Source organism: Condylostylus longicornis, unplaced genomic scaffold (assembly GCF_029603195.1).
Source record: "Condylostylus longicornis isolate FDR11 unplaced genomic scaffold, ASM2960319v2 ptg000039l, whole genome shotgun sequence".
NCBI classification, from domain to species: Eukaryota; Metazoa; Arthropoda; class Insecta; order Diptera; family Dolichopodidae; genus Condylostylus; species Condylostylus longicornis.
This window is the reverse complement of record NW_026578008.1, coordinates 1,201,244-1,227,167: the sequence shown is the minus strand read 5'-3', so window position 1 is coordinate 1,227,167 and position 25,924 is coordinate 1,201,244. Positions and strand designations below refer to the sequence as shown.

The following is a 25,924-nucleotide window of genomic DNA, read 5'->3' as shown; positions in this document are numbered from 1 at the left end:
AAGGCGATATTTCATATCAATTATAATTCAATCAGATCGGAAACAATAAAAATTGATTATACCAGTTGCGAATCGGTTCCTATATAATTTTAAAAATCTCATAAGATCACAAATCAAAACTCCCAGTTTTTTTTCCCTCATCATCTTATCTTAACATTTTAAGGTAGCTTTCTTCTATCATTTTTAAAATATTTTCTAAAAAAGAAAAAAAATTCTAATGATAGAAAGTTAAAAATTTTTTTTTGTACTCCAATAATATAGGCGATCTTTCTGCTTTGTGAGTCTATATAGGTCCAAATTCTTTAAATTAAGGAAAAGAGAATTTTGAATTTCTACATACTTAGTTTTGATTTTTAAAATAAACAACTGCTTAAAAAATTAATGAATAAGAAAAATTGAAAAAAAAAAATTTGTAATTTTCCCGGTAATTCAGTCTTTTACATTAGTTCTGATTCGTTAACCGCTTTATTCATTAAGATATAAGCATAATTTTTCCATAGAATCAAATTATAAGCCAATATTGTCATCACTATTCATCTATTGCTAAAATGTACTTTTAAGAACGGGAAAAGTAAAGTGTAAAACTTGGCTTACTGCAATGGATATCACTTATTTGTAAGGACAGAAAAAGTTATATTTCGATATATCTCTACATAAATCTCGTAAAGTGTCACAAACTTTATTCCAGGAGCTTTTCTGAGAAAAAAAAAGTCCATAAAGAAATATTGACAAAGATCATAAAAGTGATCAAATCGCATATTATAGGAAAAATCTTTAAAAGCTTCCAGTGAAATGTTTAAAAATCGTTTTCTAATTGACAAAACCGTTCCCGAATTCACAATTCGATAGTTATAGTAAAACTACACTAAAATTTGATATTTTTTTATCTCATCTTCCGTTTTTATGCTCGGGAATGCAAAATCATCAAATTCTGATCATGTATTCTTAGAATGAATAAAACATCATGTTAAATTTTTTTTTTCATTAAATTCGAATATCGATTTCACATATCGATTTATGGCCACATTTCATTCACATACACACATATGACTTTATAAAGAGATTAAGTATAAGATTTTTGTTTATGGCAATATTAAATTTATTAATATTTATTAGTGTTACTGTTTGTGTTTTTGCACAACTATACATACACTCATGCTTTCAATAAAATTTTTAAGTTCCGGCTTTATAACTGGTTAAAGTTCTTTATAGAACAAAGAGTAATCAGAATCATTAAAAAAAAAATTTGAAAAGAAGAAGTTAAAAGGCGTTGAAAAGTATATTGTAAATTTTTTTTTTTTGTAATAAAAAGGTAAATTGGCGCAACGAGATCGCAGTCTGACACCAAAAACCAAAAAAAAAAAAATAAATTACTTTGTTCTTCCTTCATTTTATTTAATTTGTTCCTTTTGTTCTTGATTTTAGATAAAATGAAACAAATCACTAATAAAATAAGATTTATTATTACACAAAATAATGGCGAAGAACATGCAACTAATTTTCTTTTTACGTATATTTCTTAAATATACACATTATACATACTGGCAGAGACAGAAGATCCTGCCAAGAAAATTCTTAATAATAAGCGGATCTTAATATTTTAAACAGAAAAGGTTGAATGCACATACAGGAATTTTATCGCAAATCCTGATTATTTTTTACTTTTAGTTTTTCTTCGGTTTCTTTTAATTTCCTCGATAATTTTGACCTTGAATGAATCACTGTGGTTTGCTCAAACTCAGAAAAAACTCAATATTTTTTCTTTGAATGAATATAGAATTATTATAATTACATAAATATAAAGAATATAAGGTTTAAATATAAAAGTATGGAACAAAATATAAGTTGTATGTCACGCAAAGAATTATTAAGCTCTTAGTAATTTTAATTTATGTCTCAGTAAGATTAAGAAAAACCAAAAATGGGTTGATTGTTTTTTTTTTATGAAAATTAAAATTATAATAATTAATTTGAATAAGAATTATTGGTTTACTTATTTGTTTTAGAAAAGAACTTCTTAAATCGTGATTTCTGTCTTAAAAAGCTTTGCTTTGCTTATATGCAAAAATTATTTATAAAAAAAGGTTTAATAAATTTATTTCAAAAAATGTGATGGATAATAATAAATTAATGTCAAGTTTACAACTATTAACACTGTAACTAATAATTGAGAACACTATTAATTAATTTTTATTAAGTATAAACGTGCTTGGAAATAAGTTGTTAAAGAATATTTTGCAAATTGCGTAGATAAGTGTGTATGTGCGCGTGTAAATAACGTAGTGTAACATACATTTATTCAATAATTGAGTCTGTTTTGAAAACTGTCCATTAAAATATTAAGTTCTGGCCGCCCGAAATCTTTATGACATCAAAAATTTCCGAAAAATCATATTCTGCCCGCCAGGAACATGCTTAAATAGGAAAACCTTATAATCCTACCTCTAAAATACTTTAAAATAATTAATTATTAAATGATATCACTGCCCCAAAATTGACCAATTACTTTTAACTACTCTATAAAACTATTGTATAATAAGTATTATGAAAAATATAATTTTAATTATAACATAGAATAAAAATTTAAAATCGTGTGACAATTTTGAATTTATTAAACCATTTTAGATTAATAATTATTTATGCTTGGTATTTAAATATAAAATCACGACTTCTTATATAAAGTCTTTGAACTATTATTCATTGTATTTAAATTTATTTTCCTTTTATTTATTTACTTATTTGTTTTTCAGCTAAAATATTTCCTTAAATTTAAAATATTAAATATTAGTCACAAAAATATGAGAACATTAATAATTATTTTGTATTTATTTGTGACCATGTAATCGGGCAATCACATTATAGTATGAAACAATGTTATTAATTTTTTTAATATTAATGCCTATAAGTATAATTTTTCCATGTAGATTGTCACATATTTAAAAATACGATTTTAATGCACATATTCATGAAATTTATTGAATTTAGCATTAATTATTATATATAATGCGAAATATTGAACATTATTAACTCTTTCAAAAGAGGAACAACTGCTAACATGAAAATTGAATTGTTAGTTTTAAACATTTAATTCCCTTAAAGTTCTTATTCAAAAACAGGTTAGCGATAATTTTCAGATCATCACAAATAAAATGTACGAGTATAAAAATAAGTAAAAAAGTTTGAGAAACTAAATGAAATAGAAGAATATAAAAAAATCTGTAAAGCAAGTATTTTTTTAATTTCTTTGTTCAATCCGGTAAGGGATGAGGAATTTCCACATCGTCACTATGTTTTGTATCGTAATTTTTGCCAATATTACTTACGGCATGGAGTTTTTCTGAAACAAATCTTTTACCAAATGCTATCAGAAACAGTAAATTTTACAAATATCAAAAATTATTAATCTAAAATTAAATTCCAAATTATTTCAAAATTTAAAATTAAAAAATTTTAAAGTTGAGGTGTTACAGTTTAATAATATTTTCTCAACTGAAATACTAATTATAGACTCCTCTATACACTAAGATAAACCCATAATTTATTTTTTCTTTTTTGACTCTTTTTAATTCACCACATTATCAAAAAATGTTATGACTTACTACATAATAATTTTTAAAATAAACTCTTAATTCCCTAGCCTGTATACAATTATTCAATAATTTTTTTAAAATTATTAATTGTACATTTTATTGAGGTTGAAATAAATAAAATATTTTTTTTTTTGTATTTCTTTAAATTTTGGTAAAGACACAAAAAATTATTGCTTAACATGTGTACCAAAAGTAAGAAAAAGTTGAATTTCTAAGGAATAATAAAATTTATTATGCAAAAATCTGAATGACTGTCATAAATAAATTATTTTTATATACGTTAATATTGTATAAAACCTATTTTACTAGAAATACGGAAATAAATATCAAAAAATTGTTGGTATTTAGCCTATTTTAAGTTAATTACAAATGGAGGGACAAACTTATTATACTCTGCAGTTCTTATGATAATTTAAGTTGAACTAATTTCAATTATCAGAACAGTTACTACTATATTTACAATCGTATGAAATCATTAAAACCTACATATATGTATAAACAGACCTTCAATAATAACAGTAAAAACCGTAAAATTAAATTGCTTTGGGCTCGATTTAATCGAAACCCATAATTAAGAATTATTGTAAGTAATATTTGGAGCTTTATTGTCTTAAAAAATAATCGATTATATTTAAATAGTTTAAAACAGTAAAATTTCTAGCAACAGAAATGAATAATAAAACGGAAATGTAAATGTTTTATAAGTGTAGCTTATTAATGCATTCACATACAAACATACACAATTTATGTATGTGTCTTACTTTAGTTTTAATGACGTTCAATAAAGAAATAAATCGATTTTAGTTTTTTCTCTTTTTTTTTTCAAAAATATCTAATAAATTTAAAATGATTTTACAATGAATGAATTAATCACAGCATGATTCGATTATTCTTATAACTTTTTTTGCTATTTTTTATATTTATTTTTTTGCAATTCAATTTCTGTTCATTAACTTTAAAATTTTTAGTTTTTATAAAAAAAAAAAAATAATTTTTTAAAGCTTAAATTAAAATTATAATGGAATTTGACTTTGAATAAATTCAATATTTTTGTTTAAAATTAAATAGCTTTCATATGGTTTCAGTGTTTTTAGAAAATATCAGTAGCAGTTTGGTCAAAAATGTACTCATTACTTTCAATTTAACCGTTCCACTGGCCTGTGGGAATGCGCTAGTTAAAATAATTATTGCACTTTTAAGATGCTTTTAAGGTACACATAAAACTTTTCGAGAAATTTTTTAAATTTTTGGGAACAAAAATTGTTTTCTCCTCTCAACAATTTCAAAAAATTTTGTCTCGTTCGGTCAAAATCCGAAAAATGCAAAATTTGAACAAATGTATTATAAGTAGTCTTATGTATATCTATGCAACAAAAAAAAAATTTCGTAAATAATTAAATAAAATAAAAATTTCTTTATACAAGTGCCGAACAGAGAAATGATATGAGCAAATGAACTAGTCAAGGCAGGAAATTTAAGAATTTTTTTCTTAAAACTGGACACTGGTTCGGATTGGACAATTTTTTACACTTATAATAAAAGTATGCAAAGTGATCATTATTACAAAGAAACGTGCTGCTTTAGAAATCGCGTCTTAATTTGATCAGAATTAAATTTTGTTTTTTTTTTCTTTCTCAAATAAATCCATAAATTATTATAATTCTTTTCACAAAAAAATCGTTTACAAAAAAATTTAAAATTATTTAATTTTTTTTCTAACCGATTTAACTGATTGTAAACAATTTTAATTCTACTGCATTAAAAATATTAAGTAGCCACATAAAGTATATTTTGAGACAAATTTTTTTTTTGTTATACACATTTATAATTCTTATGATAATTATCAATAATAATTTATTTAAAAAATATATACAAATTATTTCAATAAAAAAATATTTTGCAAGTAATATTTTTTATAAATTAAAAAGAAAAAAAATCAAGTGTCATAAATTATGACACTTATATTAATGTTAAAAAATATTGATTATTGTCGGTAAGAAATTCGATATATAAATAAAATTTTGATTAAGAATCGATTAATAAGTAATTGACATGTTAACGAAATTAAGAATATGTTTCGAAAGAATTACACAAGATGACAGAAGGCATTTTTTTTAATATAAATGCGTTTTGTCAAAAATATTATTTTTAATATATACATATATATATACTTTAAATTTAAAAATATCATAAACTTCAAAGTCACTTAATATTTGTCAAATAATGATTAAATTTCTCTTGATTATATGATACGCCTATATCTTTTATATACCATTATAGACTGCGGTGGCGTTACATAGGGGGAACTAATTTCTGTTAGTATATTAAAAGGGTTTAAAAACTTACGTGCTTAAATGTGTACTTATAAAATTTTATTATGATTTAGAGAATGAAGCTTTCAATTGAATTTCAAATTAGGAAATATTCGTAATTTTTCCAGTAAATTTTAGCACTTGTCTAACTTAGTAGATTACATTCAGTAAGAATTGAAATAAAAATTATAGAATTTCCGGAGTGACTCTGAAAAGTATTGCACACATTTTATTTAAAATCATAATCCTGAACCTATGTTTATATCAAATTTAACTTACTTATACTACTTTAAATTTAAATTTGAAAAGAAATGCACATATATATTAACAGACTGATAAATATGTTTTATTAAAATGTAGACCTTGTCATATGATACCTATATATATATATCCGGAAATAAATAAATAAAAAAATTTTTAAATTTGGATTTTCCAAATTGCTTCTGCAAAGAAAAAAATCAATCAGATTTCAATTACTTTTAAACTGGCAGACTTGTTTAAATAGGCCGATTAAATTTTTAATCCACCTATTTAAATAACTTATATAATGCCTAACTAATAATGTTTAAGCGCATCTCAATATAATAACAATTTATAATTATTAATTAGTTACTTAATTCTTATAATTTTCAGTCTTAGAGAATTATTATAGTCTTAGACAAATATTTAAGGCTTAGAGAATCAGACATATTAGCAATCATAGGCAAGTAACATTAAAACATAAACCGGATATTATTCCGGATTCCGGAACTTTATTATTATATTTTTTATTTTAAAAATTGAAGAAAATATAAACAAAACGAAAGAGTCTTTCATAAGAACGAACTTTAATTCTTTTTCTTTTAATAATAATTAATCATGCTTATAATAAATTCGTTATTACAATAAGACGTATAAAAGATTAAAACGTTAAAAATATAAATGAATAATATATAAAAGCAGTATAAAGCATAACAAATCGATTATTAACACTTCAAATTGCTATTCAATGAAGCGAATAATTTACAAAAACAAATCAAGTATACATACACTTAAATAGTCTTGAAAAAATAAAAATGAAAAATATAGACTTAAAAATTAATACGATAAAATAATATGATTTTTAATATGCATTTTTTATAAAATTTTTAGTAAAATAAATATCCAGTTTAATAGTATGCATTACTAAACATATTTTCTGTATGCTGTAATACTTTAACTTATATTGAACACGAAAAAGCGGCAACACTTGAATATATTTTTTATTTAAAACATTAGCAAAAAACGAGTTTAAATTAACTGTTAATTTAAACAGTCAATTTGGTAGCTTGAACATTTCATTTTTGTCATAGCAGAATTTTCACGACTTTAACTAGAAATAGCTCTTGATTAGTTTGTGAAGAGCTATTATTAACATGGTTTCATTATTATCTTGAATGGTTCTTAAAATATTAATAAATAGAAAGACAGAGAGAGTGAAACTAATAAGCATAACGTAGACAAAAGGCGGAGTCAAGGCAAAAACAACTTTCTCCTCGAACTGAACTCAAACCAATTCTAGACGAACGCTCTATCGACTCAGTTCCAGAGGTATGAATACATTACCAGCCAATTCGACAGCAATCAGCTGTTGACAGTTCTCAAAATCATGCAAAAAACATGCAAAATCTTCTGATATTTTTATACTCCACTGGTTTTACTCCTAGGTTTTTCAAGAATAAGGAATTAATTGATTCCATCATAATATTGTCCCTATCAAAACATTATAAATGTTTCTTCATTGGATGAGTTATTCATTTATTGTACTACACTACAATTTCATATTGTTATAATCCGATTTTATCATAAACTCCTTGTGAATTACAATGCATCGCGTCATCCAATAAAATTGAAAAAAACAAAATAAAACTAATCTACAATTCGTGAAGTAATAATTCACTTTTTTTTGTACCTGTATATGCTCTCTGCAAATAAACACACTCTTCAATTTTAATAAGTGTTTGTGTTGTGAACTTTTGATTTATGACGTAATTCGTGTATATTTTTTCCTATTTCTTCTTCTTCTTCTTTTATGGCTGTTTTCCTCTTATTTTAAGATATTTTAGTAGTTTTTTTTTTTTAATTTTTTAGGTTAATATAAAATTAAGTTTTAAAACTGACAAAAAAGAAGCAAAGAAATTTGAAATTGCGATGAAATAACTATGAAGAAAATAAAAGAAGAAATCATAGACACTACAAAAAAGAAGAGATTTGAGGAGGAGAGAAGAAAAGCTAGAGGCTAGAGGGACTAAAATGTAAATTATTTTTATTTTAAATTTTTTTTATCATTCACGGTAAATCTAGCGTTTTTATGTGTGTATTGCTGTTTTTAAATTTATTTTATTTCTTTATTTTACATAAGAGACACTTTTTATGGCACAAAATAAAAAAAAAAATGAATAAAATTATTAGGTAGTTTTGGAATCTTTTGATATTTCTGCTTAATTTTTTTTTTTCTGTTTTTTGTGTGCCTACCTAATCCAACCAGACATTTGGGCTCAGTTTAAGATAATACACTATTATCTTAATGTTTTTGTACACATAATACACAATAAAATTGAGAAGTTTGTATATAGTAACAAGTGATTTTTTATGATTAATTTAAATAAAAGATGATCTTCTCACAAATAAATAAGATAAAATTAAAAAAATAGAAAATACTTCATGTTCCACATAAATTAATTTAGTCGATCGGTAATTTTTGTTTTATCTTTGACAAAAAATACAAAAAAATACTTATTAAAACTAAAACAAAAATTCCGGAAGAAAATTAAATTAAGAAAATAAAATGAAATTGTGGAAAAAAATTCATTAAGTTTGTCTGTCAGACTCCTGAACTTTGATTCGGATTCTATAATTTAGATATAAATATAGGCCATAAGTACAATTGATCGAGAATGCTTAACTATATTTAAGAATAGGTAAATGTTCTCAATCAACGGCTTAATCAACTTTCTTCTGCCCTTAATTAAGTATTGTTTAAAAAAATTCTAAAATTTTTGATAATATTCTTACACTCTCGTTCCACTAAAATATGAAATTTTAAAAATATAATAAATAAATTATTCAAATTTTATTTTATTCATATAAAAATTAATACAAAATTATAAATGAAATTAAATGTTGGCACAACAAGAATTTCTGAGAAAAATTTCAAAAATTAAACCTTGGGAAATTATAAATTTTTAAAAAACCGAATGTTAATAACTTACTGGTTAACTACAGCAGCTGTAACGGTGTATATAACAAAATTTCAGAAAAAAAAAATATTTATTTAAATATTTTTTATGAATTTTATTCGCGGAATATTTCTGTAGAACATTTTTATGGTATTCTTAAAACAAATTCTGTGCTATAAAATTTATTCAATAATATTATGTGAGTAACAATTATGCTCATTTCCAATAAAATATTTTTAATAATTAGCTACTTGCTTTAAGTATTAAAATCTAATTGGTTTTCCTGGAAATTCAAAATTGTAAGCTATTAAATATAAATTGCTTAAAAATCTCATTAGCAAATTGTAAATATTAATACCAAAATAAAAAATTAAAATGTAAATTCTGCCATCAATTAATGATGAACTGCAGCAATCTTGTTCTAAATCTTGTATTTCAACTCTGAAACTGTTGTTGCAACATAAATACTAGTACGATATACAAATCTGTTAAGTTCTTTTAGAAACTAGACTAATTTAAAAGATAATTGAAATTCAGAGACACATTATAATAAATTTTAAGAAGTAAACGGACGAATTGTTTCGAACGCATGTTTTTAGGTTCCTTATATTCCTATATATGAGTATCAATATTTAAAATTGCAAATTACACATAAAAAATACCATACAAAGTGAATCACAAAATATGAACGAGGTGAATAGTTCTGAGTCATTTTTTAATAGAAAATTTATTTATTAATGTTATAGCTGACAATGAACTCTCAAGTATATTTCCAAAAACTATATGAATATTTTATAAAAATAGTAATAATATGCATTGGAAGGTTTTTTACTTTGCTAATTTTGGAATTATTTATGAAATATTCCGATCAAATATAAGCAGAAAAAACTTAATTAAATAAAATAAGTATTATGGACTTGTTAAATACAAAATTTTAAGTAGTTGATAAGAACAATGTTTATAGAAACATTACCAGCAAAAATAAACAATAAATATCTGCGTCAGTCTAGTTGCCACTCAGTTAGACTTAATGATTTGTGAAATTAAAGCCTGACTATAAAAAATTCAACTGCAAGGTCCTAGTAATTAAAGAAAAATATATGTAATAGAATAGACTATTAAAGTTTGGAAACACATTCGAGTTATACAGTTTAGGAAGAAACTGAGTTCAAAAATTAACATCAGAATGGGAATGTTCGATTTTCAATGGTTACCATAGATGTTACAAGTTTTTTTTCCTCCATGGCACATACGAGTAAAATTTTCATGATTTTGAAGAACTCTAATTTGAAGAAGTTGAGGAGACGAACATTTTTGTTTTAAAAAAATACTTAATGCTTTTCGCAAAGTTTAGACAAAGACTTATTTGTATAGAAATTTAGTTAAAGTATAAAAATTATTTATAAAAAAATTTGCTTTATTTAAATAAATTTCATAAAATTATAAAATAAAACTATACAATAAACTTACCAAACTTGTCAGGGGAGTGCTATTGTAATAATAATCAAAATTTTTTTTTTGTTTGGAAGAAAATCGAAGTTATTCTCTTATTATTTTCTATTTATCTCTCGGAAATTTTCGTATAAAACGAATATAAAATTCTTTTGAAATTTTTATTTTAAATTCTTGTTTAGCAGGGTTGCGTTGAACTTTACACTTTCATGAAAGCAAAAGTTTTCCTTTTTTTTTTCTATTTTTTTTTTTTTTAGATTTTTTAAAAGACGTTAACAATTATATAACTTTTATAATTAAAAATTATTATTATTATTATTTTTTCTCTTTTTCTCTTTTTTTTTTAACTAACACATAATTTTTTTTATATATTTCTTTCTCTTTCTTTTTTTTTATACTCTTTTTTCGCGTTTTCTTTTCTTTTTTTCTTTCACACACTCACTATGCTTTGATATTTTAAATTTAAAAAAAAAAATAAAACCAAACTTTGTACAATTTGTCACATTTGCATAAATTATGTAAAAATAATAATGAAGAAAAAAACAATAAAAACAAACAAACAAATACAAAATCGCTTTGATAAAAAATTTTAAATTAAAAAAAAAAAACTACGGGTTAAACCTGCTCTTCTCTTTTGATTAATTATTGCAAAACTGGAAATTATTTTTTATTTAATTAAAAAAAAAAAAAATTTTTTTTTTCTCTCTCTTCTTCTTTTTTGTATTTCACTTCTCTTTTTTTTACAAATTATTTTAATTTTAGCAACTATTTTTTAACAATTTTTTTTTTTTTTTTGATAATTTTTTTTTTTTTTTAGAATTAAACTTTTATTTTTTCACTTTTTTCTTTTATTTTTAAGGTGCTTTTGATAAAAACATTTAAAGATTAGGAATTAAACTGGAAAGAGAAAAAAACAAAATAAAAATTAAAATGAGGAAGAGTACAGAAAATTAGTCTTAATTTTTTTGTTTATTTTGAATTTTAATTAATTCATTATAATTGTATAAAATTAAAACTAGTTTTAAAATTCGGAAAAAATAAAACGACAAAAAAAATTTTAAAATAAATTCACAATTTTTAAATTAATGGAAGATGGATTTTATTTTGTTAGTTTTTGTAATCAAGAAAAAATGCGAGGAAATGTGAGTTTAAAAATTCTATATATTGCGCTTTGATATATATGCAAATTAAATTGGGTAAATAAAAGTTGAACTAACATATTACAAATTTTTTCTATAACTTGTTCTAATTTATTTGTATCAAATTTCATAGATGCTTAATTGGAATCTATTCATAAGCCAAATTGTTCATTTCAAGACAAATTGATATATTATCAATTTAATTTTAGAAATATTTTTTTCTTAAAATTTATTAACAATATATAGAAGTATACAATTTAAAATTTCCGCAATTTTCAATGCCAATATTTTTAAGAACAATTTTTTTTAATTTGCTCTAATTAAATAATAACCTACATATTTAATTTTTTATCATTTACATTATTGTGGTAATAAAATATGAATTCTATTTTGGACAATACTATTTCATCGGCACAAGTAATTTACTTGATCCTATTGAAGAACACCAAATTACAAAACTAATAAAGCTAAATATTATTTAATCATTAAATTTTAATGAAAAATTAATTTAAAAGGAAATTCAAAAATATTTATTGCATTAATAATGCTTTCCTGTGTCCAAAATATACTGTTACGCGGTTTTAAATTCGATAACATGTTCAGAATGTCTACCAGTCTCTTTTCGTTTGTGTTGTTGAACATGGAATGATATTTCTGAATATTTGACAAAATTGTAAGGCAGAAAATTTTATTTGCCTGTTTGCTTTATCTTAACATATTATAGTTTTTACTTAAATTACTAATATAACAACAACGTAAAAAACGTAAAAAAATGCAAAAATTTTAGAATTAACTTTGAGCTGCAAAAAAAAATTTACTTAAATAGAAATATTTGCAAACAATTGCTTAATTATTAAATTTTCTTAGGAATAACATACAACTGGAGGTTACTTAAAAATATATTCCATTTTGTAGAGGTAACATAAGTCACAAAATTTTATATTGGACATTGGTTACTGCATACATACATTCCTCATACTACTGAAACACGTGATTTTTCCTGGCGCAAGCAAAACAAAGAAGGATATACGTAATAAGCAGATTCAACCAAAAAAAAATTATATAACAGTACATAAAATTTAACATCAACAATTAGTATAAGAAAAAAATAAATGCGTATAACATTTTATACCGGTTTGATTATAATTGAAAAATTTCATGACATCATGAAAATGAAAATATTAAACCACTTTCATAATATTTCTCTTCAACTTTTTTTATGTTTGTACAAAAAGGAAAAATATAATAGCAAGTTTTATATTTACATTCATCATTGTCTGTAAACTCTTAAATTATTGTAAACCTAAAATTAACAAAAAAAATCAATTAAAAAATTTTTATTATCTTTTAGTAGTTTACTAAAATTTTCTTCTTTCATTTTAATTTTATAACTTTAAAATTATTTCATATTTCAAATACTAAGTAGTTGGCTTTTATCATATACTTTGATTAACTAATTTCGAGTGCATAATAAAATTGTTGCTTCAATTATAATGCAGAAAATTTGTATGGTAATAACGCAAAACTGCTTAAGTTCATTAAGTATAAAACGTATTTAAATATAACAATATTTGAATTCTCCATATTTAAGTCTATAATCAAAATGGAATATTACCCTGATAAAAGTTTCTAAATAAAATAAAAGTTGTGGAATCAAAATTATAAATTTGCTTACTATCTTTAATCAAGAGCTTTAAAAACTCGCTTACTTAAACCTTTTAAGTTTATCCCAAAATTGCTTTAATTCTTTAAATTTAATTTAGCCAAACTTTTTAATTCTTTATAAAACAGTTTTGATTGAAAACAGTTTCACTCCGCCCTTAAGATGTGCAACAATGTAGCAAATAGGTAAAGCCAGTAAATTATGCGACACTCATTTTAACAAATCATTAACACTACACTATAAATTTTAAGTTTATCCCAAGGATACGAAAACAGTTATAAACGGGAAATGTGCTTTTTTGTGTACCTTTTATTTATTTCAACCACTTACAAAATTTTCTTATATTTCATTAATTGTCTTCTAGAGCTTTTCCTTAACTTTATTAAATTTTTTTCTTTTAACTCTATAACTTATTGAACATAACCTCAGTTAATTGCATACTTTACTTAATTACGATTTATTTAAAAAAAATTTCATTTTTAAATTAACTACTAAAAAGAAACCATACTATTAGGCATTTTAAGTTGATAATATAATTTTAACATCGCAGTAACGCCAAAAAATATATCTTAAGTTAACCAAATAATAATTTAACTTCCCCCAAAAAAAAAACCTCATCTCTCAAAAATGGTCAGTTATGTAGGGATAATAATAATTCATGATTTCATCATTAATACTCACAAATCACAATACATAAGCATAAGTCATAATAAAACATCCAACAATACCAAAAAAAAAAAACAATAAAACAAAATAAATGTTACACTAAATAAAAGTAACACTAACAATACCAGATGTAATCGTAAAGCTTGATTGTACCTACACACAGTTGTGTACATAAATATTTAACCGGCCTCGCCAACTATTACACAATATTTTGGTTTTTCAGCTTTTTTTTTTTGCTGTTTTTTGATTTACTACTTACCTATACCAAGAAGAGTACACTAAATAAAAAAAAATCGAGAGAGGAAAAAACAAACAAAATACGCAGAGAAATGAGAATATTACGTTACGACAAGCACTAACAACAACAAGAAAAAACAAAAAGCTATTTTGTTTTCATTTTATTTTCGACCTCAAAAAGAAAGTGAAATTTTGGCGTGTACTTCCCGTACTTGAAGTTGAAGTTTAACATGAAAATAAAAGTGAAATACGAGTATGCATTAAGAAAACGGCAAAAATAATAAAAAAACAAACACAAAGACCAAAAATATTAAAAAAATGAAAAATGTTTAAAAATGCTTTACATATATGTAGGTGTAAAAGATTATAAAAAGAGTTCCAATCAGACATGCTAGATAAACAAGATGTTCGTTAAAAAAAAAAGAAACTCGTACGGAGAGGAAACAACAAACTAAATAAAAAATGCAAAATAATGCAATTTGAAAGAAATATAAGCTATTTAAGTGTTAAAACAGAACCAAAGCGGTGAACGGCGGACGATAACACGAAACAGCAGCAAAGCGAAACAGTCAGTTGCTCAATACACACATGGAAACGAAAAAAAGCGCCAGCGGTACGATTTTAGGCTCCATTACAGTCGTCGAATTTTGCTTCACTCTACAGGCAGTCCCATTAATTTATGAATTTTGACATTTCGCCGCGAAAAATCGCACTTGTTTGGTTTTCACCTCAAAGCGAATCTTAACGAAAAGTTACGGATGCTTATAGCCTCAACACTTAAACGACACTCTCATAAATCCCTTTCTTATAGGGTAGAGATAATTTCTTTTTTATCTAATTGTTATAAAATACAAATTTTAAATTCAATTTCATTCAAAAGACTTTATTTACGAAACCAATCATTTGGCTGATTCAATATAAGCTGTCTCTGTAGGCAAATTCTCAAATCACTACATCCTCTTCATTGATGGCAAGCATATTGACTTTTAATTATTTGACAGTAAAAATCAAGTTGCTAAGTTTAATCTAAATTGTAATTAAACAACCCAAGTTAAGCAGAAAACTTAGTACAAATTTTCAATACAAATAATATTTTTTCTTCGCAAAATGTCTGTTCAAAACCTGCTTAAAAAATAATATAAAACAAGAAAAAATAAATATTTAATCGGTTTAACTGGACTTTCTCAATAAAATTAAATTTAATGCAATTTGCTGTTTCCTTACAGCAATTAACTTAAAACAGATTCAAGTATCTGGTATTGGTACTTGTAATATTCAAACAAGAATAATACAATATTTAAAAATAGTTAAACCGATTCAATAATTTCAGTTTTTCTCAACAATCCAAAAAAGAAGATGTACAGGAATAAAAAAAACACAAAAAAAACCTATCTTTTGTAAGGTTTGTGAACTCTTTTAACCCTTCAGTTCGTCATGGCATTAGTTAATGAGAATTTAATTTCAGATACCCTTAGGGTTAAAGTATTATGAAAAATTTTATGAATTAAAAATTTTTTTTTGCAAAATCATAAAAAAAAATTATTGCTAATATTGGCAATTACTTATGTATGTATTTTAGATTTTTTTTTTGTAAATTCTTGCTCAATTAAATTGTATTATTTGCGAAAATTGATGAAATAATTAATTGTAATATGCTGGTACAGAAATAAATGCCCTGTAACGTTTTACATTAAGGTGATTTAATAATATAGGTAAGTATCCAGAATTCATTCAACTTTTAATAATTAAAGAAATATTTTTAAATTATAGGTTTTTATAATAGATTTTTTTTGGAACAGGGTAGTCTAATTAGAATATTAGCATTATTTATATAGTTTATAGTGCTATACAGAAGACAATTTTTGTGATAACACAACAAACTGTTCCAACAAACTGTTTCAGGGGCGCAAGCAAGTATTAAGTCTTTTAATTTAAAATATCGCCACTCAAAAATTTTCTTCTGTATAGCACTATAAACCAATATACACAATGATATTAGTTAATATTAGTGTGCTTTTTTCTACATTGGCGGAGCTGCTTTCTTGAAAAAACAATACACATTGGGACTAAAAATATAACAGCATCTTTAAAATATTAATTAAAAATGTTTTTAAAAAAGCAAGTCGAGTCCCTCGTTATCTGTTACTTTAAAATTACAGAACTGGCGGTATGTGAGGCTAAAATCTCACTACAAAGAGTTGGTAACAATTCTTATATTAATAATTTTACACTTTTGTGTTAGTTTTAAATTAATAAATAAAATTTATACGAAAATTTGAGAATATTCTTAGATTATTTTACAAATCTGTCTCAAATATTCTCGTTTCATCTTAAAACCAGTTTTTCTAAAATTAAATTTAAATTTATTACTTATATAATACATTATAAATATATTACTTATATGTACTTAAAAAAAATTTATCTCAATTATGTTTTTTTTTTGTGTTACAGTAGACAAGCTTTTTACAATTTGGAAATATTTTATTTACACGTTACATTCCTAAATTAGACATTTTTAAAAATTTAATTATGGCACGTGTCTAATTAATTCTTTAACAAAAAAAGCTAATGATACAAATAGTTTAATACTTTGATTGGCACCTTAATTTTTTTTTTTAAATCTTCCCGTAATGATTTGAAGTATTATGTAACACGTAGTATAATTAAAAATTTAATATTAGTTTTATTGAATTTCTTCCAATGATAAGTCTTAACTTTAATTTTAGTAGAATTTTTGAAATTTTGACAATTTACAATTAAATAGCTTTTATTACATTGTAATTTTAATTTATCAACCCCACAATTTACAATTTATCTCTTTTAACATTTTAATTATATATTCTGAAACCAAACCCATTTTCTAATAAATTATTATTAAAAAATTACTGATTAATTCCACAATTTTCACGACATTTCAGCTATAGAAACTAAAAAAGTATATACAAATCAATAATAAAGTTATTAATCATATATTTCCAAATTAAATTTTATTCATTACAGAATTTATTTTTAAAACTAATAGAAAAAAAAATCTTAAATAGACGAAAAAATATTAATAAGAAAATATAAAAGTTCAAAGATTTCGAAGAAAAAGAAAAATTGCCGCAATTAATAACTATTTAAAAGAAGTTGGAAAAACAACATGAAATCAAGCCAAATATTAACCGCAAAACTCACCCATATCGATTAAAATGTTTTTCGCGTAAATTTTATACAATTTCCTGGAAGCTAAAAATATTTTACTTAAAATAGGCAAAGAGTGTGTCTTAAATAACAGAAATATTTTTCTATACGCAAACAGAAAGTACGTAATAAAATTTGTTTTGATCATTAAAATGCAGATTGAAATTTCTGTAGGGATTTCATATAATAGGCATTTAAATTGCTAGCCGACAAAAGTTTTAAATAAATTAAGATATTTAGACGACTAATTATCGAAACAGATCATATTGAATATCGCAGATCACTCAAAGCAATTTGATATTCGATTCAATTACACCAATCGTCACTTAAAGCAACAGTTATCTTAATATTGAAAATTATTATTTTAAACACAAACCAATATTGGTTCATGTCTATAATATTTGTTTTTAATTCTTTAACACAATTAATAAAACATTGGTCAGATTTTCAGGGCAAGAATGACAGAGGTATTCAATTAAGGTGCTTATTTGTCATAGTAAGCTTAGTTTTCCGATAGATAATTGAATGTTCATTTTATATTTTCCGATAAACAAAAAAATTTTAAATTTCAACTGTCATTGCATTGTCAAAATTAATCCAATGAAATGCGATCAAATCTAGAACAAAGCAAAATATCATTGTGTACTATGAAATTGGTTTCAACCCAGATGTTTCCATGTGAATTAAGTGCATTCGTGATATGAAGATCATGTAAGGATTTATTTTGGCGCATCATCACCTTCATTCAATAATAAAACTAGAATAATTATTGAAATTTTAAAAAATAATTCACAATATGACTTATAAATTTTTAAATCTCTCAATTCCTATAATAATTTTGCAATTGAAATATACTATAAAGATGAGACAACAATGTTATTGTTCATTATTTTCATTAACTATAATTAAATTATATACATATTGCATAACTTCACTCATGATAACAATACAAATTCATTACAAAGAATCTTATATAATATTTAATTATTTATTCACAATAATACATGTAATTCAAAATCAAAAATTAAAAAAAAAAAAATTAATTCATCTTTAGTAACATAATCATGATGGTTGGCATTCATTTATCATTTTTCATTACATACATTACGTAATAATTGAATATTTTAGAATTAAAAAGAGAGAAGCGTTGAAAAAAAATAATAAAAATCCATTGACACTATTCATAAAAAGTGAAGAAGAAGAAAATAAATGAATATCATCAGTTATTAATGGGTTAATGATAAATTAAACCGCCTTTTTTCTTACTTCATTACATTTATTTTCCTTTATAAAAATATTTTCTCGTATTTTAACTACATGTGGCATGACAGTGGTCTACGTACATATATGGTGGATATTTTTTATATAGGAACGAATAATATGCATAATATTTCTACGGATTGGGAGTATTTTAACTGTTGTGTATTTTAACTGTGTGAATATATGTTTGTATTTACCTATACCATATTTAGTGCTATATCTATGAATTTAATGTGTGTATTGTCAGTGTTGTGTCATGTGTGTGCTATATTTATGGCTATAAAAATTTTTTATATAAATGAATCGTCAAATGAAAGTGAAATTTTTTAACATTTATTTTCAGACGTACATAATATGTCAGTATGTACTCCTTGATTTTTTCTTGGCTCCAAAAGCAATATGGTTAGGTTAGGTTGCCTGTGTAGTAAAATATATTGATAATAATTATTTTGTGATTCTTTTTGATTGTTTTCTCACCATCGCCGCCGTCTCAATCTATTTGCACAGGTAAGATTTGTTTTGGTTTTGGTATTATAAAAAGTATAAGTAAAATAAAAAAACAAGAGAAAAATAATTTTTAAATATACATACGTGCATACCACAATATTTTATTAAAATAAATATGACGAAGAAGACGACGACGAAGACGAAGACGAAGGCGACGACGACAATGATGATGACGACGAAGTAAGACGTTACTACTATTGTGTAGTAACGTCTGTGTACTGTAAGTCTGTGTAGTGTAAGTATTGCTATTATAATATTGAATTAAAAGTTACCGCACCTTCAAAGACTTCATAACATAATAAATGCTGTGTTGCTTTAATTTTTCAATTTTTTTTTTTGATAGTGAAGATTTAATTTTTTTTTTATTTCTGTTTTGGTTGGCCTTTTTTTATTGGAATTTCGTCACGTTTTCTCAGTTAATGATTTTTTTTTTCTTTTTTTTTTCGCGGTTATTTAAATATACATGGTAGTCAATTATACATCTGCATACCTTTTATATTAAAAAAACAAGAACATCGAATTATGTATGTGTATGAAAAAAGCATATAATAGAAAATCGCAGTTAAAAAAGGTAGTTAAAAACTATGTTTATATAAATATTTAAGATATTGTGTACTGTAATGTTATCATAACAGAAAATTGTTAAAATACAAAAAAAAAAATTTTATTTTTTCAAAAAATTTACAAGAAAAAAAAAAAAGAATAGAGGAGGAATAATTTTTATTTAATCGTTAAGTTTATAATGCATTATGCAAAAATATAGCAAATGTTTGATTGCAGTACAAAACGCAGAGTACTTTGAATAACGGTATTTGTGTGACGTATAATACATAAAACAATTCCAGAACATACTAGAGCTTATAATTTCAATTTCACTTATTTGATCATAAAACATAAATGTTATAAGCACATTTTCAATAAAATTAGAAAAATTTGCGAATTAGTCACACTCTCCCCGTTTGCTTATCAGAATGTCCGACCACGTGTCACTTCTACATCTGCCCAAAAATCTTCTACAACTTAGCTAAAATTTTATACACAAACGTGTTAAGACTGAAATATTTTTCTTTCTTTATAGTATTTTGACAATTTATTGTGTCAAAACTATCAAAATTTTTTTAAATTTGTGAATCTAGCAGCGGGGACAATATTTTTGCAAGATGAATAAATATTTTAGATAACTTAATTACCAGCATAATTTTTCATGTCTCTTCAAATTTGGTTCACCCCTAAAGTATGCAATATTTGTTCCTAAAAGTATGCAAATGTTTGAAGATTTATTACAAACATTACAAACCATTGGTATGACGCGAATTTATTTTTTTGTCAATATTGTTTTCAACATTTTATTACTATTTGTAATGTCAACAATTAGCTTTTTTAACAATAAATATTTTCCTATTTTGGAAACTAGTGTCCGTACCAATTATATACAATCAAATTTACATGGATCGAAGTAAATTTTAGGAATCGGAATAAAACTACCTCATTAAAGCATTATTTAATTGAATTACTTTTAATATTTAAAAAAATTCAAAATTTTATTTATAGTATTTTAATTGCACTTTACATCCGTTTAATGTAATGTCAGTACCCTTAAATTAACCGAAACAACTATACACAATTTATCTCAGCAATATTGGCAATTATAATAAATACAAAAAACATAAATTGTGAAAATATTTTTTTTTAAATTTTGTTTTTTTGTCGTTTTTTTTTTTGTAATATGTCAACAATTTGAATAATTTATTAGTTAATAATATGTAATTATTATAGAACGTTTTTTTTTTTCTTTTTATTTAAACCTTAATATTAGCATTTAACGAAAATTTTAATGAACAAAAAACTTAACATCTTGTGAATTACTATTATAATAGTAACTGACATAACATTATTATTATTACAATTTTTCATATGTTATTAAATGATGTATTGGTGTTACAAGCATTAAATAATGTTAGTTATTAAATAAATATAATTAATTTTTTTGTTTTAGAATAATTTTTTACAGTATATTTTTTCACTATATAATTACTTACAACAAACCATTTACTTATAATAAAATTATTTTCAATCTGTTAAGACAATAATTACAGCATTCTTTTACATTATTAAAAAACTACAATATAATAATTTAAAATAGTAACCCTATAATTAAACTTATTCTTTTTGGAACTTATAACATTTGAGTATTTTTAAAATTGAATTTATTAAATAATAAATATTTTTGTAATTGTACCATTTAAGGTTATAAAAAAACTATTTATAGTTTCTTATTGAAATCAATTACATAATTATTATTTAAACATTAATACAAAGATAGGTAAATATTCATTGAGAAATTTGGCAAAATTAAAATTAATAAAAAATAAATAATAGAATTTTGAGTTTAAGAGACTTAGAACATATAAAATTTTTAAAATTTCATAAGCAGAAAATGTTAATTTTGTTAAAAATACGAATTTTTTAATAAGCACACAACTATAAATGCACTGGCTATAAGAAAGGAATTATTTGGATTACCAAAAAAAATTCTCTTTCACAATGAACAACTACTTAGAACTAATACCTTCTTGAATAGCCTCTAATAAACTTTTATCGAAAGTGTTAAGCTTTAAAGAACATTGGGAAAATTCCTGAACAATTATGAAATGAGAGCTTTATTAGCATTTGTTTGGAGCCTTATATTAACTTTTCATTTTGAAATTAATATAAAAATTGTAAGTACATGATGTTAACATTTAGCTAATAATTTGAAATAAATGTAATTATATTATTCTAAATTCAATAAATGCAATTATATTTTTCTAAATAGAATATAAGAAAAGAATCGATATAAAATTTGAACATCCCTTATATTATAAGTATAAATACATTGTATGTGTAAATGTGAAAACACTTTGGTATTTTAATCTTTATATTATTATACAGTCACTTTTTAATGTTTTCTTACTCTTAACGGATGTTTTCATATTTTATTACAGTTTCAAAAATTATTATAATTGCAATTTTCGAATTTTTACCAAATTTCATTAGAATTAAATTTACTCAATTTCTTAATACTTCATTTGCCAAATAATAAGCACATTAGAATTATATGTACATAAATTAGTTTAAGATTTTATAAAATCATTTAATTTTAACAAATTGCAATTAATAATTTAATTGTTGCACTTTAATTTTCAATTTAAATTTTAAGTATACCACTTCATATTTATTTGAGTAAAACAAGATGAGTTTTATCATTTGATTTTTAATTTTAATTCTTATTTTTGCAAAAAACCTATTTACAATTAACTACAACAGTAATCAAAATGAAATTATTCAAAAAAAAATGTTTAATTTAATTTTTCAAAATACAAAACACACACATACATACATATAATAAATCATTATCAGAAAGTTTGAAAAAAGATATTGAAATTTTCGAAAATTACATAAATTGTTATACCGTTATCATTTCATATTATCAACATTATACATATATCATTTATAAATTAATAACTACATATATTTCTATCTCTCTTACATAATCACTGTTAAATTAATAGAAAAAGACAAAAAAAAAAAATTTATATCAATTTTTGTTTCAAAATCAAATTGAGAAGAAATCGCCATATTTGAAATTTTGAATTTTTTTTTTTTGTTTCAATTAAGTAATTTGTTTTAAATATTTTTTAGAAAAATCAACACTAAATTATAATTTTCGAAAACAAAACACATTTAATACATAATTCTCTACATGATTTCTTACAAAAATAAATTAATTTTAATTTTAATAAAAACTTAAATTTTGAATTTTTTTTTTAATTAAAAAAAAAATTTTTATAATTAACCAAAAACATGCACAAAAAATAAAATTAAATAAAATAAACATGCATAACCCAAAATTTAATTAAATAATTAAATCTAATTTTTTTTTCGTCTCTTACTTAATAAAAAGAAAAAGAAAAAAACGCGGAACCGTTTACGTGCTTAAAAAGAGTTAAAAAAAAATGATTTAATGTACTGCAAAATTTTTTTCTTTTTTAACAAACAAAAATTTAATTATGAAATTTTTGTTTTAAAAACATACACAACCGAATCGATCAGTCGTTTATAACAAACTAAACAAAAGACTTGATTTTGCGTCCGCATAGCAAAATTTTCCTTTTCTTCTTCTTTTTCTTGTTTTCTTACATACATAATATTTTTTTTCGTTTTTCTCTTTTTTTGTATTATCCAAAAAGCTTGCGAATCGGGGAAGTGATTCATCAAACTAAACGACCTACCACTAGCATAATATTAAAATAAAAAAAAAATATATGTACATAGAGGCAAGTCAGCTGTTTTAAATTATTTTTTGCTTTTTATTTTAATTCTTAAATAAAAAAATATTTAAATAAGAAAAACATTAAATTTATTCACATAAGTCTCTTAAAGCACATACATTGTTATAAAATACAAACAAACATAAAAAACTGCATATGAGCCGCACCGCAACATATAACATAAATTTTAAATAAACTCAAAAATAAAACGAAAACTATAAGAAAACAAATAAAGACAATAAAAATTAAGCCGCCGCCAACCGACTTTTGCATGTTGTAATAAAATATTTTTGTTACCTCATTTTATCTGTTTTTGAGAAGAAAATTGCAAAAAAAAAAAAACAAAAAACACATACAAAAATAGAATTAAAATAAAAATTCACCACACCAATCTTGAACTTGGCATAATATCATACCACATCACACCACATAATGATTTTTGTACGAAATCATAATGTAAAAATTCCATTCCATTGTAAAAAAAAACACTTGTGTACACTTGTGTGCAAAGAAGAGAAAAATAAAAACATAAAAATTAAAAAGGGAACATAAATGAGAATTTTTTTTTTTGAAAACTAATTTTAAGTCGACTTGAAAAAAAATTAAGTTTTTAATTTAAGGCTTACAAATATAAACATAAGCTACGCTATATTAAGTAATACTACTGTAAGAAAAAAAAAATTTTGTGGTGAATAAGCATTTCATACATTAATCTGTTTATTATGCAGTGAATATGGGAATAAATTTTTACTAGCGTTTGCAGTCTTAGTTTTATATGGAGTTTTAAAAGTATGTACAATAAAATATTAACATAATATGTACATACATATATAATAGTACACCTGGTTCTATTTTTACACGTTATTTATTTAAAAAAAATTTTAATTTAAATTCATTAATTTTTAATTTTTTTTTTTTTTGAATATGCAACTCTATAAACTATTTAGCAATTTAGATTTTAAGCAGGCTAAGAAACCGCATAGCTTAAGGCAAAACCAGATGTCTCACCACGTATTATTACATTCTACAATATCAGGATGACGACGAGCATCAAGGCGTTATTCTTAGACGGGAAGCGGATTTTATTAGTTTAAGTAAAAGAATTATCATAATATCGTTTCATAAACCTCAAAAAGTTCAAATATTCAGAAGTTTCCGAAAAGAAATACTACTGAACCAGTACTTATGTGAAGTTTTTGAATAAAACTCAATTTTGGCTCGTTGGATGACTTTTATATCAGTTTGCGTTCAATATTTAAGCTTTTTATAATCCTAAAAATTCACCACTATGTGATATATATTCATTGTACTAATTAATATACATACTATCTTGAAAAACCAATGTATGAAAGAAACGAAATTAATTGCATAAACGTCTGGCCGCATGGGATAACAAATATTATTTAATAATCTTCTCCGATAGATATTGTGTTGTTTATATTGATCAAATTAAAATACACCATAATATTATGATTATTTATGCAAAATTACTTATGTACAGGTTGTTATGTATATATGTATATACATATATATATATATATATATATATATATATATATATATATATATATTTATGATTACATTTTCTTTATATGCATAAATTTATATGCATGAATTAGACATAAGCTTTTTATACTTATATTCAATACACTTAACATTTATACCTATATAATATATTAATATGTGTGTATGTATATGAATATGAATAATAAAAAACCAATACATAATAATAATAATTGTTACTCGCACATGTTATAGCTATTGTATAATACACGATTATTGAATAAATTATAAAAAGAAAAAATTAAGTAACTTATAGCAAAAAGAAGATGAGCTTCAAATTTGGTATGATATTATAAATCAAATATTTCCTTATTATTTAAAATGTAAATGAGGAACACTTTCAATATAAAAATGTTAGATGCCATTATAAAGTTCAGAATTATTTGACTAACATTTTTAGAGTTTAACGAGATTCAATTATTAAAACTTGATATAAGCCTCGCTTTTGTCAAAAAGTTTAAATTATTTAAAAATTTTTAGTTTTCGTGGAAATATCCTAGAGTTAGTTGGCATAAACCCACGCATAGTTTTCGATGTTTTCTTTGCTTTTAAGATGTTTACAAAGTTTTTCAAATTATTTTAAATTTTTTATTATACACATATATATATATGTATTTATTTATTTATATTTTTTTATTTGCTTATTAAATAATTTTCTACCGATTATTTGTAAAATTTATGTAGGATGTTTTACTTTTTTTCCTGTGTTTTTTTTTTTTGTTATTTCTATGAATTTCAATTATACTTGGTCTTTTATGTTGTTATGGCGCATTTTTTATTCAACTATTTTAAATTATAATATGAATTTAGAAAAAAAAATTGGTGGGTGATTTATTTTTAAAGAT

General features: G+C 23.2%; 1 protein-coding gene across 1 annotated transcript in view; it reads right to left on the bottom strand.

The window, feature by feature from the left end:
* LOC129609429 (dual oxidase maturation factor 1) overlaps positions 1-23,289 on the bottom strand; it is a 72,132-nt gene extending 48,843 nt beyond the window's left edge. The window contains exons 1-2 of the mRNA XM_055521333.1: positions 23,139-23,289; positions 10,570-11,448 (exon numbers count right to left, since the gene is read on the bottom strand). The gene's annotated coding sequence lies outside the window, so the exon portion shown is untranslated. The remainder of the gene's footprint in view (positions 1-10,569; positions 11,449-23,138) is intronic.
* Between the last annotated feature and the right edge of the window lie 2,635 nt (positions 23,290-25,924).